Below are 18,174 nucleotides of genomic sequence, written 5' to 3' on the forward strand. Positions count from 1 at the left end.
GGAGTCAATTTTGGGCACATTGCAGATGCTGCAAACAGCACTTTTGGCTAACATAAAAGACTGAAACAATACTAATTTCATGAACATAATCACACTTTGACTTAGGAATCGAGAAATTATATCAACCATGCTGACAGATATTATTCCCTATTCCCAAATAAACACAGAATAATATTCTTTGCATCAGTCTTTATTTCCAGCAAACTGATAGTGAATATATTAATAACTTTTATTTTATGAATCAATTCATATTAAACTTCTAGTCAATATTATTAAACTTTATTAGACACCCGCCATATTAATTACTTATGCATTAACCATTTGCATTTATGAAAAAGGTTCTTTATAATTTATTTCAATTTTACATTACTTCTTGTTATATCTTATTTGCCATCAGGTTCCGAGAACTCTGCTGTTGGCTGTATCTTAAGTTACATACAGGCCTTGACCTTTCAGACTAGCCTCATAACTGACCCTCATCTTACCATCCTTAGTCTTGCTACTTAGTTGTAACAAAATAATTTACATGACAGTTTGCATATAATGGCTATTGTATAACCAGAAGTGCTAAATCAGAACACATTTGGAATGTAGGAAAACAAGCTAATGTATTTATTGCAATATTTTCAGACTGTAGGAGTCTGACAATCTAAGAATATTTTCCATCCTTCCAGCATGACTAGAGGTGTCAAAGGTTAATTATGTTTTTCCTTATTAAACATAAATAATACTACTGGTATTTTTCCCCAAAAATTCTATAAAGATCTTCATTGGCACCTCTCTGTCAGTCAATTCAAGCAGACTTTGCAGTCGTAACTAGTCTTCTAAAATAAGAAAAATCAAGATGTAGTCTACTTTGCTTGTATTAAGTACAGTGTTTGACTAATATAATGTCAACATTTCTATTATTTTTACAATCTACAAGTTTAAGTAAAGCTATCAGTCACCACTTTCTCCTCCTCATTACTAGAACTCCAACTTCTCTTTCTCCCTTCCTTTGATAATCATATTACTTTATTTTTTAGTTCTCTTTCCCCCTTTTCCTTTGACAATCATATTACTTTCTTGTTTAGGAAGGAGAGAGCAGGGAATCCTGATTACTTGCCTCTGATGTCATCCAATGGGCCTTATCCTAGTTTTTCACTGTCATTCAATTTCATTCCTTTATCTGGTCTGTTTCCTGTTATATCCCTTCCCTGTTGCTTACTTGTCGGTTCCTCATCAAGAAATGAGGGAAAACCAGAGCCAACAATAGCAAATTGTTGAACAGGTTATGTCATTCTTGAAAATCCCTAGTCCCTTATTCCAGAAGACTTCACCATTATTTATTTTTTTGTCTCCATCTTTATCTTCATTAAATTAGATGATGGATTTATTGCAGTTTATTGACTGCATTACTGACTTACATTTCATTAAATAAATATATGTTACATTTTATGTCAACAAAACCAGATTACTTTAGATATTCTGCAAGTCAACAAGTTGCTTATGAACCAGTTGCATTTACTAAAGTATTTATTTCATAACTTATTTGAATATAACTAACTTTGTATGGTATCTTGTATGGTATGTTGCTTATGGTATCTTTCCTTAATCAATCACAATTGACATCTTAGACTGGACTCGTACCTCTGCACCACAACCTACCATCATTAGTTCCTCAGTAAGCTCTCTTGTAGTTGGAAACCATGTCTAAATATGTATCAAATGTACCCTAAGCTACTTACCAGTGACAACTAGCCTCATGCCCAAGCTGCTTATGTACAGGTTTCATGGATTAATAATCTATTGACTACTGATGGATAGGCATTTCAGCTTTTCTTCTACCACTCAGCAGCATATTGCCATGCTCTTTAAAGTGCTCCTACCTCTGGTTTTACCAGATTAACTATGCATTGTGAATTCATGAATTGCTGTGCCCATTTTACTATTATATATGTCCTTACCAATATCACTGAGATGTACCCCATCCAGTAGATTAACTACAGTTGTTTAGATTGCCATTAATCATAATGGTTTCAAAAGGTTTGTCTAATATTTCCTAACTTTTCTATTCATGACTTTTCTTGAGTCTTGAATTTTCTACTTGCTTCTACTCTCCTCCACTGTATACTCTCCAGAGAGCAAAGTAAGATAAAATAAAATGTGTGAAAGAATATTTTTCACAAATGCAGTCAGTCATCAATTACTGTGTAATAAACAGTACAGACTTTAAAATTCCCCTATTTATTTTTTCAGGAATATAATTAATATGCCCAGGGTGCTTTGCTCTTCTTCATAGTTAATAATAGTTGGTTTCATGTTTCTGATGGTATTCCACATCCCTTTCTAAAGTGTTTTCACTTTTACAGGATCAGATTCTAAGAACAGCCTTCTAGTAGTTTTCCTTTGCATGATTAGCTACCCAGGAAGTATAAATGTCTTCCAATATCAGAATGACAACTTGAGCTCAACCTGTGGGAATAAAAACAAATGTTAGAGTCCAAATCTCTTTCTTCTTCCTTTCAAGTCTTCTTCTCTTTTTTTACATATTTGCAGTTGTGCATTTAATCAAAACTTCTTAATGAAATTATTTTTGCTAAACTAACATGTTTTAATGTACATATATTTTATATGCCAAGTTTCAAATCTGTGCAAGATTATTTTTTGTACATATACAATCAATCCTTAATTATTATGTAATGAATAGTATAGAGTTTATATTTACTTAGTTATTTACTCAGGCATGTAATTAACATTTCCAGCATGTGTTTTTTTTTTCTTTTCTGCAACAAGCTTAGTAATAAATGTTTTCATGCTTCCAACTCTGTTCCACATACCTTTCCACACTGTTTTCACCTTTGCAGGATCAGATCCTGAAGATAATCTTCAAGTCAATTTTCTTGGCATGATTAGCTGCTAAGCAGATATAGATGTCTTCCAATACCAGGATTTCAACTTGGGCTTAACCTGAAGGAATGAAAAAAAATATTACTTATAGTCCTAAACCAACATTCCCAATTGTCTTCCTCCCATTTCACTCTGCTCTTTTACACATTTGCTATCATATATTCAATCAGACCTCTTTGTTTTCAATCTTCACACACACACACACACACACACACACACACACACACACACACACACACACACACACACACGCACACACACACATCTGCAGGAAGTTTCTTAACTGTCACAAATCTGTAACTTTCCCCTTGAAAGGAAGTGCTTGCCAAAGTTACTACAAGAGAAATGTAGAGGAAGGCAGTACATTGATACATGTGTGTTTGATGCTTAGAAACACAACCACCGAAGTGTGACCTGCTTTGCTTATATACGAATTCTGTGATTGCCACACCTCAGAGATTTCTCCCTACTTTGATGTAATGCTGAGGGTGCAGTCCATTAGTGAGATGCAGGGAGGCAAAGTCTCATTGCAAAAAAATGGTTCAGAATGGTTACAGTGAGTTTTGATTTTATATGTTTTACTTGGAAAATGCACTTTAGTGTTCAACCTTGTTATGGTTGAGCATTAGCATCTCAAATCTTAGACACGCATCCAGAAAAATCTTACATACAATGCATGATGCATTACCCTGTCAAGTTACTTACTTGTAACTAATTTTCCATCAAGATAGCTGACAGACGTTCTTGTCAACATACTTACATGCATAACCTTTGCCTACATCTTTTCAGAGCTGGACACAATATAGTATTGCCGTGGGCCATATTGATGTATATCTAAGCAGAACCAGTCAGTTTTACTTCTTGCTAGCCTTAAGACTAGCATATTTTTAGCCGTAGGGTATTTCGCATTTCAACTGTTGTCTCACTGCTCCTACCTCAATGTTCAATATACTGCTAACAATGAAGGCAACCTGAAAAATTAGAGTCAGTGCTGCAGTCTACATCATAACAAGCAATCTATTTAATTCCAGATTAAAAAAAAAAAAAAAAAAAGCTTTTAGCATAATTATTTAATTATCTACATTGACCATCTTTGACCTACCCATTTTGTTTGCACATGTGACTTCTCTGGGTTAGCAATACCCCTACGATGGTCTACTTCTCTGTTAACAATGGAAATGATAGACAATCTCATGTCATCACCTGTGTCTGCCAGTGCCAGATAATTTGCCATTGTACAAGCCCTGATGCCCACTGCATGTATTTAATGTTTAAACAAAAAAAATGTTTCCATTGTATGATTTGTCTTAGCAACTCTTGCTTTTTGAAGAAATTGTTGAAATGTTATAACTGCTTACATATATAAAACCTCCATGAGATGAAAAAGAGAGTCATATCCAATTAGCATTATATCACCAGTCCTCAATACTATACTCCTTTCTTGGAATGCACATCTGATACCAAAATACCAACAACTGTGAAGTGGAAATAGGAAAGGAACTCATCAACTCCACATCAAATACAAGGTATATGCTCCATATAAAAGTGATTTTTTTATGTTAGGTCAACTGCATAATCATCTAAATTGCCCTAGTCCCTGTTAATTTGCATCTTGTCAAAACAACCACTACTGTCTTGTTGCTGGATAAAGACACTCACCTGTGAGTTACTTGGCTCATTCCCTGTGGAACAAGATCTCTTGAGCTGGATCATTATTCAAGTGATTTTCTTGACCTTTAATCCTGTAAGCTTACTATAGACATATTAAATCACACTTCTGAAAAAAGAATCTAAGTCTTCTTTTCACTACCATACCTTTCCATGCCCAGTGATGCTTCTTTCCTTGCTGTTCCATCACAGACACAGCTCATTAAATATCTACCTAGATAAGTTATTCTGCATGCAAAGACTAAACATGCTAGCAATTTTTCCATTTCTCTCACCATGACCCTCTCCAATACCTTGCCTATTAATTCAGCTGACATTTCAAGTTTTGATATTGGAACTTGAGGCATTCACTTCTGATAATTAAGGAGAGTCAAATGAAATACAAGAGTTTACTGGGTAAGCTTTCTAACCCTGATTAATAGGACTTCAAGTTCACTGCACAGTTCTTGAAATGCTGCCATTCCTTTGTGTACCTGTTGTCAGATTTCATCTAAGAACAGGAAATCATGAAAGTAATATATGACTCATATCCTGTTTAAATCTGATGTCCAAATCTTTTCAACAGCAGTGTTAAGCTTTACAAAGTAAGCATAGACCAAGTACCTACCTACAGGAATTTATTTATCCATGTACTACCCATTTTGTTTGACAAACTTTATGACTAGCCAATTGTCCTTTGTAACTGATGAAAGCAAAAGACTAATTCAGTATCCATTTTCTCCAAAAATGTTTTCATCACTTTCTTAATCACTGTCATTTTACCATTATGCAATGACATATTTAAATGATGCATGATTCTCCAGTGCATTGCTATTAACTGATATTGTTTTCACAGCACACAGATGATATATCACTAAACTTCCCTGGCGCGTTTTTCAATGCCAGTCCTAGGGAAAAGCATATAATTTATTACTGGGGGGTTTAGAATAGGCTTGCTATCCTACCAGCTACCTTTTCTTTGTCAGTCAAGTTTTGTAGCACATACAATTTACTATGCAATGATCTTAGATAATCACAATATGTTACCAGATTATTTAGTGACTCACAACATGGAAAACTTGACCAAGTTCCTGCAGAATTCTTTACTCTGTCTTCACTGCCAAACTCTACTCAAATGCCTAGCTAGTCTATTGGCACTAACTAGCGCATCTGGTCCATGCTTGCTTCTCACAGTATCTAACTACTGTCTCAAGTGTCTTTCTTGGTTGTTGACCTAAACCATCACTATGTATTCCTTTGCCTATTGATTGATGTACACTTTCCCAGCTGCCAAATGATTTTATAAGGTGCAAAATATTTTCCAGTTTGAATAGGCCTATCTCCACCACCTAACCTGTTATGTTTAAAATACTGTCCCCCACCACCCATTCATAAATGTGCACCTCCATTTCACCTTATTGAATTTGAACACTGGATCACATTCTGCACATTATACACAATACTTCTCAAACCTGTACTCCACTGTTATGTATGCATTGGCTTCAAAAGTCAATAAATGTGATCAAGCTGAACTTTGTCTCATTGCTCTGATAGCTAAAGAAGTAAAAAGCCTTGAAAAGGGAGGCTAGCTATAAGACCATTTGAAATAATTCTTACCTTTTCTATTTCCTAACTTCAGCTCACTGAACCTTTGATTATATTCAAACCATTTCCTACTCTGCAGGCAGACCATGTTTTGCAAATTATTTTTTGATAGCTAATAAAAAGTAAGGCAGTGCCTCTTAGATGAAATGAACTGCAGCACACACACATTTTCACACAAATAATCCCATTTTCTCACTTTTATATTTTGAGATGTTTCTTTTCCTAAAACAACCAGGGTAGTCATCACATACTTGCCACTGGAGCCAAATCTTCCAAATATGGCATACATTCCGCTTTTCCAAGGAAAAACAAATATATTCTTCTCACCAAGTATTTTTCTTGAGATAATGAAGGTTGTAGCTCCCAGTTGATTCTTTTCAGCACTGTAAAATCCACTATTCGTTTACTTTAGTAACACTACCTAGAACTCATTCGTTAGTTGCCCATTCCACTGTTTCTATCACTTGCTTCCTTCATGGTCATTCTCTGAACTCATCATGTCCTCTGTAATACCCCAATCTTATTTTCTTCTATGGATGAGAGAACTGTACCAAGATTTTCATTCATTTCACTGTGCTGCACCTGACACTCTTCTTCATGCTCAGCATTTTATGAAGCCCTTGGATCTGTATCTTGTTCTTAACTAGTTTTTTTACACTTTTTGTATCCTACATTTGGGAGGGGGGTTATGTCTATGTTTTTTTTTTCATTCTCTTCTTGGGTCTTCCTGTAGTGTCTGCATTTTTTCTCCACCAAATGGGGAACTGAACATGTGACAGCTGCCTTCATCACTAACACAGCTGTCTTTTGTATTTACTTGCTTTCAATATCCTAAAGTAAATACAAAAGTATTTAAACATGAACTGCTTTTCTCCCATATCATACATCTCCCTGCTTTCTACTTATCTTGCAACCTGTCAGACCTTTATGATTCAACTCTTCCATCTGCTCTCTTAAACAACCAGTTTCTTTATATAAGTGTTTAACTATATCTATATATCTGTCTTTATCTCTTACTCTCCCTATCACACACTCTCTTACTCTCCCTCACACATATTCTCTTTCTCTTAGTGTGTGTGTTTGTGTGTGGAGAGATATTCTAACAGTGCATACTGAAATATCGATGTGATAAATATCTTTAAAAGCCATACATTCTCATATTTTTATATACTATATAGGTCAGCAACGTTTCTACTATTTGTGCAATCAACTACTCAGATAGCATAAAAACAATCACAGTAAGTCAACCATATTCACACTAAAAAAAAAAAAAACTGCACCCACAAATATATAGATACATAAACCCCACAAAACTACTTCCCATATTAAGCACATCCTTAGAAATGAAACTTAATAAAATTATTTTGAAAAATTTTAAAACTATATTAACATAATAATAATTTTAAAAATAAAAGAAAATTACAGCTGCAGGCAGCCACTTTGTGAATGGTGTTACCAGTGAGTTGAACCAAAAATGTTAAAATTAAACTATTAAGTGCAGTCAATTTCCTTAAACTTATGCCAGTATCCTATTGGAATTCATTTTATTAATATTCTGTTTTTCCAACAAATTATACTTGGCTCTCAGTGTCCATAGGTGTGTACTAGGATAATGGCCACAAGGGCCTTTTTAAGCCTTACCATGCATCCCAAATCTCTGACATGTTCTGGTACCCTTGATAAGTGAAAGCAGGAGCTTGACAGATAAAACTTTTATAAGCAGGGACTAGAAGATGAATCATTTATAGGTTGCATGTGTCCATTAGAAAAATTGGTGCCAAGCCAGTAATGAATTTTCTGTCCTCCATCCAATTGTCCAAGTTACACTTGAATTGGTTTAGGGGGGAACTCTGCTTCACATGGATGGGGAGCCTCTTCCAGAGACGGAACAGTCTTTGGGATACATACCTATCTCTCTAGCAGGTCCTATATATCTCACAAGCAATTTTAAGTCTTTAGAATGGGTAATTTTGGTGCTGTTTGCTTTGTGGATGTGCAGGAGGTCCATTAGGGTGGGGTCTGATAATGCCTTGCATGCCAGGACTAGATCTCCCCTCAACAGCCTGTAGGAGACAGAATACAGGGATAGGGCCTTGAGGTAATCTGTATAGGACATGTTACTTGTATCCTGCATTCTTTTAGCAGTGTCCCTCAAAATAAAAGTAAAACTAGTCCTCCCACCTAACCTCAAAAACTTTAAAAACTTTTCTAAGGTAAATTACCCCTTACTAAGGTACAGCATAGCTACCTTACAAGCTCCCCCAAAATCCAGAAAACACAGAAACCTATATAGTAGCATACACAAAAGTCCCATATGACTAGATGGCATTATCTATACTCAGCCAGATGATATAGCAAACCTGCTTGCTGCCAAATTCAACTCGGATTTCACCTCCCCATCACCTCCATCTCTCACAAGAAATACCCTCCATCACTCCACTGCCAATTATCACCAAAGAAGAGGTTGCCACTACAAACACTAAAGTTAAAAACATGGCTCCAGTTAGGCGTAATGTTACAAGCTGCCTCTTAAACAGCTTAAATCATGACTCATCAGGCCCAGTAGTATCTCTATTTAATCACAACTTCTAGACTGGCTTTCTCCCAGCACAGTGGAGGACAGTAATAGTCATCACTCTGCATAAAGGGGGACTACCTACTGACCTGGGAAATTACAGACTCATAAGACTGACTAGTCTTATATGCAAGACCATAGAAAGAATAATAATGGACCTGACAAATACTGACATAGGAGACCTCAAAACACTGGACCTGACCCAATCCAGGTTTGTTAAAAGCAGGTTATGCCTACTGAGTCTAGTGAATTTCTTTGAAAAAGTCACTAAGACCATGGATGGGGGGGAGGTAAATAGTACATGCCACCTATCTCAACATGGTCAATGCATTTGACACAATTCCCCACTCAGGTATTATAAATAAATTCACAAAACTGGGCAAAATCCCTACATCAAGAGCAAGAGGTTAGTTTCTAGGGGTGTGCCACAGGGATCAGTGCTGGTACCATTCCTGTTCAGAATATACCTCTTCAAAGTCAAGACTAATGTGGAAATTCCCTGGATGACATTTGCCAATGACTCCAAGCTGGGGGTGATCATTAAATCCCCCAGTGATGTAGACATCCTTCAGGAGGGTCTAAATTAGACAAACAATTGGTGCTAGAACCATGGACAAAAACTAAATGCAAAAAATGTATTATCATACCCTTTGAAACTTCAAATACCCATTCAAATTACAATATCAATAGCACACCCCTAAGAGTAGACTCAGAGGTGAGAGATATAGGTACACATATAGAAAGTAGCCTGAACTTTAATTGCCATGTGTCCACAGTGGTGAGAAAGTCCTCCTATGTGGCACAACTTATAATAAAGGTATGGCATCCACATCCAAAGAAATTATAGTCCAACTGTATTTATCCCTCATTAGATCAATAATTGAGTACAATGCACCATTTGGCATGTACTTGACTAGGCACTTACAGCAGCTGGAGTGACCTCAGACGTTCCTCACAAAGAAAACACAGGGTATAAACAACATGTCCTACATGGATATACTAAAAGCCCTATACTTTAACTGTCTTCTACTGAATATTAAGGGGTGACTAATGCCTGACCTACAAGGCACTCACAAATCCAACCCTGATGAAGATGCTACACATCTACAAGTCAATCAGAATGAGGGTTACCTAATCTAGGAGTCTAAACTCTATGAGAGACTCAAACAAAACATGCTGGAGAGACAGATATATGTCTCACACATTGCCCCTTCTTTGGACCCAGGCTCCTATTCATATTAAACAGAGCCCTTCCCTGGCCCTCTTGATCATGGATGGGGAATCACAAATTCACACCTGGGGTAGCACCTATGTTCCTTATGGACAGGAGTAAGATGTAAGGTACTCAAGGCATAGACACAAACCCATGCCATCCTCTTGCCCCTATAGGCCATATATATTGGCTAAAATTTAGTTATATTGGCTAGGCTTGTATGGGCTTTTAGGCTGCTAGCTTAGTAATCTCTTGTGAACCTATGAATCTCTGTGGACATTCCAATTGTTGGATATGATAGTTAAATACATACCAAAGGGGACATTTTACCCAATGATAAGTCTTACGACTACTGAATACAGTGGAACAATGACCTCATTTGACCTAGATGTGATACCTTTGTTTATAAGTTGCACAACATAGAATGGTTCCTTCACTACTGTAAACATGCAATGGTCAAAGGCTAGATTACTGTCTATGTGTGTCCCGAAGTCCCTGAATACTGGGTCAGTTCTTAGGAGTGTGTTGTCAATATGATAGTTATCAGAGGTGGATGACTTACTTCTTCTTCTTTTTCTTTCAGCTGTTCCCATTAGGGAATGACACAGTGGATCATCTGTTTCCATTTCTTCCTGTCCTCTGCATCTTGCTCTGTCACACCAACAACCTACATGTCCTCTCTCACCACATCCATAAATCTTATCTTAGGCCTTCCTCTTTTCTGGCAGCTCCATCCTTAGCATCCTTTCCCCAATATACCCAGCATCCCTCCTCAGCACACACCAAACTAATGCAATCTTGCCTCTCTAGCTTTGTTTCTAAACTGTCCAACCTGGGCTGGCCCTCTAATATATTCATTCCTAATCATGTTCACCCTTGTCACAGCCAGTGCAAATCTTAACATCTTTAACTCTGCCACATCAAGCTCTGACTCCTGCTGTTTTGTCAATGCCACTGTCTCCAACCCATACAACATAGCTGGTCTCACTATCCTCTTATAGACCTTCCCTTTCACTCTTACAGGTACTCGTCTGTCACAAACCACTCCTGACACTCTTCTCCACCCACTCCATCCTGCCTGTACTCTCTTCTTCACCTCTCTTCCACGCTCACCATTACTCTGAACTGTTGATACCAAGTATTTAAACTCATCCACCTTCGCCACCTCTACTCCCTGCATCCTCACCATTCCTCTATCCTCTCTCTCATTCACAGACATATATTCTGTCTTAATCCAGATGACCTTCATTCCTCTCCTCTCTGTTGCATATCTCCACCTCTCCAGGGACTCCTCAACATGTTCCCTACTCTGACTACAGATCACAATGTCATCTGCAAACATCATAGTCCACGGGGACTCCTGTCTGATCTCATCTGTCAACCTGTCCATCACCATTGCAAATAAGAAAGGGCTCAGAGCTGATCCTTGATGTAATCCCACCTCCACCTTAAATGCATCCATCACTCCCACTGCAAACCTCACTGTTGTCACAATACCCTCATACATATCCTGTACCACTCTTGCATACTTCTCTGTCTCTCCTGACTTCCTCATACAATACCACAACTCCTTTCTAGGAACCCTGTCATATGCTTTATTTAAGTCCACAAAGACACAATGCAACTCCTTCTACCTCTCTGTGTACTTCTCCATCAACACTCTCAGAGCAAACATTGCATCTGTAGTGCTCTTTCCTGGCATAAAACCATACTGCTGATCACTAATTATCACCTCCCTTCTTAACCTAGCTTCCACTACTCTTTCCCATAATTTCATGCTGTGACTGATCAGTTTTATCCCTCTGTAGTTACTACAGCTCTGCACATCAACCTTATCCTTAACAATCGGTACCAAAACACTTTTTCTCCACTTATCAGGAATCCTCTCACTTTCTAAGACTTCATTAAACGATCTAGTTAAAAACTCCACTGCCATTTCTCCTAAACACCTCCATGCTTCCACATGTATGTCATCTAGACCAACAGCCTTTCCATTCTTCATCCTCTTCATAGCTATCCTTACTTACTCCTTGCTCATCTGTTGCACTTCCTGATTCACTATCCCCACATAATCCAACCTTCTCTCTCTCATTCTCTTCATTCATCAGCCCCTCAAAGTACTCTTTCCATCTGCTCAACACACTCTCCTCACTTGTGAGTACATTTCCCTTATTATCCTTTATCACCCTTACCTGCTGCACATCTTTCCTAGCTCGGTCCCTCTGTCTAGCCAATCAGTTACAGGTCCTTTTCTCCCTCCTTACAATCCAACCTTTCATACAACTCTTCATAAGCTTTATCCTTAGCCTTCACCACCCTCTCTCTCTTTGCCATGCACCTTATCTCCTTATGCTCCTGTCTGCTTTCTTCATCTCTCTGACAATCCCACTTCTTCTTTGCCAGCCTCTTTCTCTGTATACTCCCCTGTACTTCCTCATTCCACCACCAGGTCTCCTTGTCCTCCCTTCCTCTGTCCAGATGTCATACCAAGCACCTTTCTAGCCGTCTCCCTTACTAGCTCTGCTGTAGTTACCCAGCTATTCAGTAACTCTTCACTGCCACCCACTGCCTACCTTAACTCTTCCCTGAACTCCACCTCACAATCACCCTTTTTCAATGTCCACCCTTTGATCCTTGGTGCTGCCCTCACACTCCTCCTCCTCTTATTGATCACCAATGTCATCCTACAGACCACCATTCTATGCTGCCTAGCTACACTTTCCTCTGTCATCACTTTACAGTCTCCAATCTCCTTCAAACTGGCCCTCCTGCATAGGATATAGTCCACCTGTGTGCATTTTCCTCCACTCTTGTATGTCACTCTACGCTCCTCCCTCTTGTTAAAATGCATGTTCGCCACAGCCATGTCCATCCTTTTCACAAAATTCTCTACCATCTGATCTTCTGCATTCCTCTCCTTAACACCATACCTACCCATCACTTCCTCATCCCCTCTGTTCCCTTCATCAGCATGCCCATTGAAATCTGCTCCAATCACCACTCTCTCACCCTTGGGTAAAATCATCACCACTTCATCCAACTCAATCCAAAATTTTTCTTTCTCATCCATTGCACACCCAACTTGCGGAGCATATCCACTAACATTCATCATTACACCATCAATTTCCAGCTTCATAAACATCACTCTATCCGACACTCTTTTCACTTCCAAAACACTCTTGGCATACTGTTCCTTCAGGATAACCCCTACCCCATTTCTTCTCCCATCCACACCATGATATAATAATTTGAACCCACCTCCGATACACCTGGTCTTACTTCCCCTTCCATCTGGTCTCTTGCACACACAATAGATGACTTACTGAAGGATACTATTATGCATTTCTTGGCATTTAGCTTTAGTCCATGGCTCTGACAACAGTTACTTGTCTGTGTCAGCCCTTCCTGGAGAAGATTTATGTCATTGGGAGAGTCTATGACTGCTCCTAATTTGCAATCATCTGCAAATTTAGTCAGCCAGAGGCCATTGACATTTGTTTACTTCGAAGAAGTAAATGCCAAAAAAAGCTGTCCCAGGACCAATCCTCAGGGTCAAGACAATTTGGAGGAAAGTTACTGCAGTTTTGTAGAAACTTTGCAGTGTGGAAAGTGTGATGTTCACTTCTTGAATTATGTTATACACTTGGATCACATAATAAAAATTGAACTGTAAAATACATGCTACAAAATAACCAAATAGAAAATAGTAGGCAGTCCACAGATGAGTTAAAAATGAAATATTCTTTATTGAAACACACAAACAAGAGATTCTATTTGAGTATATATTGGGACAGACATAACATGATATGAAGACTGTCTGGGTCCACATGGGTGGGGCAACAGGACTAAAGTAGGAGAGGCCATTCTAGACTTCTGTCTGACAAATAGCTTGATACAGGAAAACACATGGTTCAGCGAGAGACACATACATACACACGCAAGATCAGATACAACAGTGGTCAACATGCATCAAAGGTAGATTTCATAGTAAGGAAAGGGCATTGGGGTAAAACCAGTAATTGAAAAGTCATACCCAGTGAAAGAGTAAGCCCAAAGCATAAATCACTGGTTGCTGCAATTGGCTTCAAGCAGTGTTCAGAGAAAGGTCTAAAAGTAGACTAAACTGTAGACCTGTAATTTGACTGTGGAGAAAGTACAACAGTTCAAGGAATTACTCAGGGCTCCAGCACCTCAGAAAGAAGAGCAAATTCCTGAAAAAAGTATGACAGTGCCTCAAAACAGCATCTGTAAGGACTATAGAACAGATTAGCAGCTGAGGCAGTTATGGCAGGAAAGAATATAAGGAAAGCTTGTTGTGAAATTCAGAAATCCAGGAAGTCATCAAAAGGAAGGAGGATTGCAGGAAAAAGTGGGCGACAGAAAATAAATCAAGCTAGGAAGGAATACTGTTTGGCTAACAAATAAGAGAAGAGACACACTGCAATAGCAATGAACAAGGCATCAGAAGCACTTTACCAGTCTCTGTAAAATGACTCTGTAGATGGCACAAGGATCAGGTAGCAAGGCAAAAACAGAAAGATAACGGAATATATTAAGACACCCTTCATATGGGATACCAGTGACAACCTGCTCACCAGTCCACAGGAAATCAAAGGTAAATATAAGTAGTGCCAGCACCATCTGAATGAAGAAAACTACAATGAAGTTGTACTTCCCCATACAAAGCTTACAGTGAAAGAGGAGGAACCCATCCTAGAAGAAGTAAGAACAGTACTAATGAAAATGAAGCCAGGGAAAGCAGCAAGTTAAAGTGAGGTCTCAGTAAATATGATCAAGATGTTGGGTGAGATAGGGGAGAAATGTTTCCTAGGGACATTCACAGCAGTATGGAGAGAAAGCCATATACTACATAACTGCAGAACAAGCATACAAATGCTAGTGTGGAAGAATAAAAGGAACATCCACAACTTTGGGCAGTACAAAGGTATCAAACTTATGTCACACTGCATGAAAGTTCTGAATAGGGTGACTGATAAATGAATACACAGAGTAGTAGAAAGTAAGATGCAAGATGGGTGATTTGGATTCAGATCAGGATGCAACACAACTGACCCAATATTGCAGTGAGACAGATAATTGAGAAGAAGTGAGAGATGATAAAATATTCAAACTGGGCATTCCTAAACTTGGAGAAGCATATGAGAAGGTCCCATAAAAGCTGATTTTGGCAGTCCTGTGGTGGTTTGAAGTCTCAGAAGCATTGATAGAATTAGTGCAAGCTCTGTACAAGGACAGAGTGACTCAAATACAAACAGTGTTCAGACTCAGAGAGGGGTTTTCAGTGAGAGTTTGTGTGCATCTACTGCAGTTTATATTGGTGATAGACTACATTAGCAAATAGGTCAGAGGACAGATCAACAAAATTGCTGTATACAGATGATGTGGCATTACAGACTCTGAAAAAGAGCTATGAAGGATAGAAGAATGTAATGCAAAACTAAAGGGCACATGGGATGCAACTGAGTACAGAGAAGACATTTGTAATAGCAGCAAACAGGGAAATTAGAAGAAGCTGAGAATTGAGATAGAAGGGACAGTAGTGGAATGGTTTAACATCTTCTAGTATCTGAGAGAGTCAGTTGAGGAGAACAGAGCTCTGAATGAGTGGGTCAAAGCAAGAGTCAGAGGGGCCACTGCCAACTGATAGAGTGTATCAGGTGTAGTGTATGACAGAAGAATGCCAAAGAAGCTGAAAATTAAAGTATACAAAACAGAGGTGTGACAACACTCCTGTCTGGTACAGAAACCTGGTCAGTAAAAGCAGAGCTGTTGAGGAAACAATAAATAATGGAGATCAGGTAGACTTCCTCCTAGTAAGGACATGGTTGGTAGGATGTACACTATGGGACAGGTGAAGAAATGAGGACAGCAGAACAAATGCCAAATTATCTCCAACTGCATGGAAAGGCAAAGAGAACAGATTACTGTGGTTTGGGAACATACACAGAAATGCAGATGATGCTTTAGGACAGACAAATGGATGGATTGTGTGACAGAAGAACTGAGACAGTCAGTCAAGACTGTTAAAGATGGTAGGAAAGGGGGGTCTATATCACATTGTCGAACTTTTAAAAGTTCGAAACTCATATGGTCGATACCATATGATTGAACATTTAAAAGTTGGAAAGTTTCAATGGAGATCTCTTTACAGTGCAGAATGGGAAGATTTCCCTTTTCTGCACTATAGTGTGATCTCAGAGTTGGTATATTTAAATAGTGGGGGGTGTAGGGGGCACAGCCCCCCACATAGGGGGTGCAGGGTGGGCCTGCACCCCTGCTTAAACCATTAAGGTAGGTTTTTTATTTGGTTTATTCTTTTTTATTACATTTTCAAACTTTTAAAAGTTCAATGATATGGTGTCGACCATATGATGTTTGAACTTTTAAAAGTTCAATTATGTAATACAGATGTGGAAAGGGAAACTGAATCAAGAAAAATGGAGGCAGTTAACATGACAACCCAGCTCCATGTCGAAAATGGGAAAAAGTGAATTCATGATGATGATGATGATGATGAACCTTCAGTAAAAAACAAGAAACGTCTGTAAATATTTTAAGCACACATAGGCACAAACATAAAAACACATGTGTTGATCTAAGCAATGATCTACATATTCATCCACATAAACTAAAGTCTTCATTCAATCATTCACTCAGTAAGTCATTTGAAATACCCACTTTACAAATTCATGGTCATAGATCAGCTAAACACTACTTTAGTGCCCAGTGGGCTCAAGACAATGGAACTAATTCATAACAGAATACCAATCTATCCCAAGATTTTTATTTATTTTACATTTGTTTACCGGGAAACTTTGACTGGACACAAGTCTGTTTTCAGTGGAGGCCTGGGGAGAAAAGCTTCAGTAGCAAAAATTTACACATATGGAATACAAAGACATTTACACATTAGTAATGTGAAAACATGAAAAAAGCAATACATTTTCATCAACATGTATGTGGAAAATGAAGGAGAAGCTAAATATTTAAAACAGAGATACATAAAAGTACATTTAGTAGATTCCTTTACTATTAACTGAAATACATAAAATAATAGGCTCTATATTTAGGAGCACTCACATGAACATTCAATAGAGTGCATCAACCACAGTGAAATATAATTTAGAGCTGCAGAAGGTAGTTTATTTACAGATTTTTTTTTATTGTTTGCATCAATCAATAAGAGAATTTGTTAACATTACTTATGGGGTAATAAACTAATAGAGGGAGTAAGGAGGCCTAGCCAGGTGTGTTGCAAGTACATAACCAGGTATCTTCTAGGTGTGACTTAAGGAGGTTTTTAAATTGTGAAATGAACTACTTAAGGTTACAGGGGTTGGAAGCGTGTTCCAAATTTTAGGAATGTAGTTTGAGAAGAGAAACATCGCTGCATGATTGTTGGCTTTAGTAGTATCTAAAAGGTGTAGGTAACGAGCACAGACAACAATAGTTTATGTAAGGGTGTATAATATTTTGGAGAGCTGGAGTTTTCTCTGTTTGGTGGATAATTATGTGAGCCAGGGTCAGTTGGTTAAAGTGTAAAAGCCAAGGAAATTTGAGCCAATTAAGTTGTCTGAGAGATGTGCAGTGATGTGACCTATAGGAGGCACCAGTTACGAACTTTGCTATTTTATTATAGCAAATTTCTAGTTTGGTTAAGTCTGCTTTTGGAGGTTGATTAGTATTTGAGAAGCATAGAGGGGGGTTGATAGGAGGTTTGTCTGGGTTATGGTAGGTTTTCTGGTGTTTGTTAGAAATTTATTGTTTTGGTAAAGGAGATCTAGTTTTTTTATGGACCTTTTTGATTGTTTGGGCTATGTGTATATACAATTTTAGATTATTGTCATTTTCTACCCCATGCAGTTTAGTGTGTGGTATTATGTGGATGACAATTTTATTTTTGGACAAGACAGTGAGAGCCTGTGTGACTGCGTGAGATCTACTTAGGCTAAAGAGAAGAAGTTTAGTTTTATCGGGAGTAAGAATGAGACTGGAGTTAGAGATCCATGATTTGACAGATAGGAAGGAATCTTGGGTTAAGGTGTGGAGGTCTTGTAGTGGAGAGGCTGCACATATTAATGTAGATTTGTCTGCATATTGAACTACAGAGGCATGAGGTGTGGAGGTGCTGGGCTGGTTGGTGAATATAGAGAAAAGTAGGAGACCAAGGATGGAGACTTGTGGAAACCCTAAGAGAACTGTGAGCAGAGAAGAGAGTTAATTT

General features: G+C 38.2%; 1 long non-coding RNA gene across 1 annotated transcript in view; it reads right to left on the reverse strand.

The window, feature by feature from the left end:
• Positions 1–262: 262 nt before the first annotated feature.
• Positions 263–18,174, reverse strand: part of LOC122799772 — a 694,326-nt gene continuing 676,414 nt past the window's right edge. The window contains exons 6-7 of the long non-coding RNA XR_006364504.1: positions 2,820–2,949; positions 263–2,454 (exon numbers count right to left, since the gene is read on the reverse strand). This is a non-coding gene — a long non-coding RNA (uncharacterized LOC122799772). The remainder of the gene's footprint in view (positions 2,455–2,819; positions 2,950–18,174) is intronic.

The sequence above is a fragment of the Protopterus annectens genome, chromosome 4.part0 (genome assembly GCF_019279795.1).
Source record: "Protopterus annectens isolate FY-2018-M chromosome 4.part0, PAN1.0, whole genome shotgun sequence".
Lineage (NCBI taxonomy): Eukaryota > Metazoa > Chordata > Ceratodontiformes > Protopteridae > Protopterus > Protopterus annectens.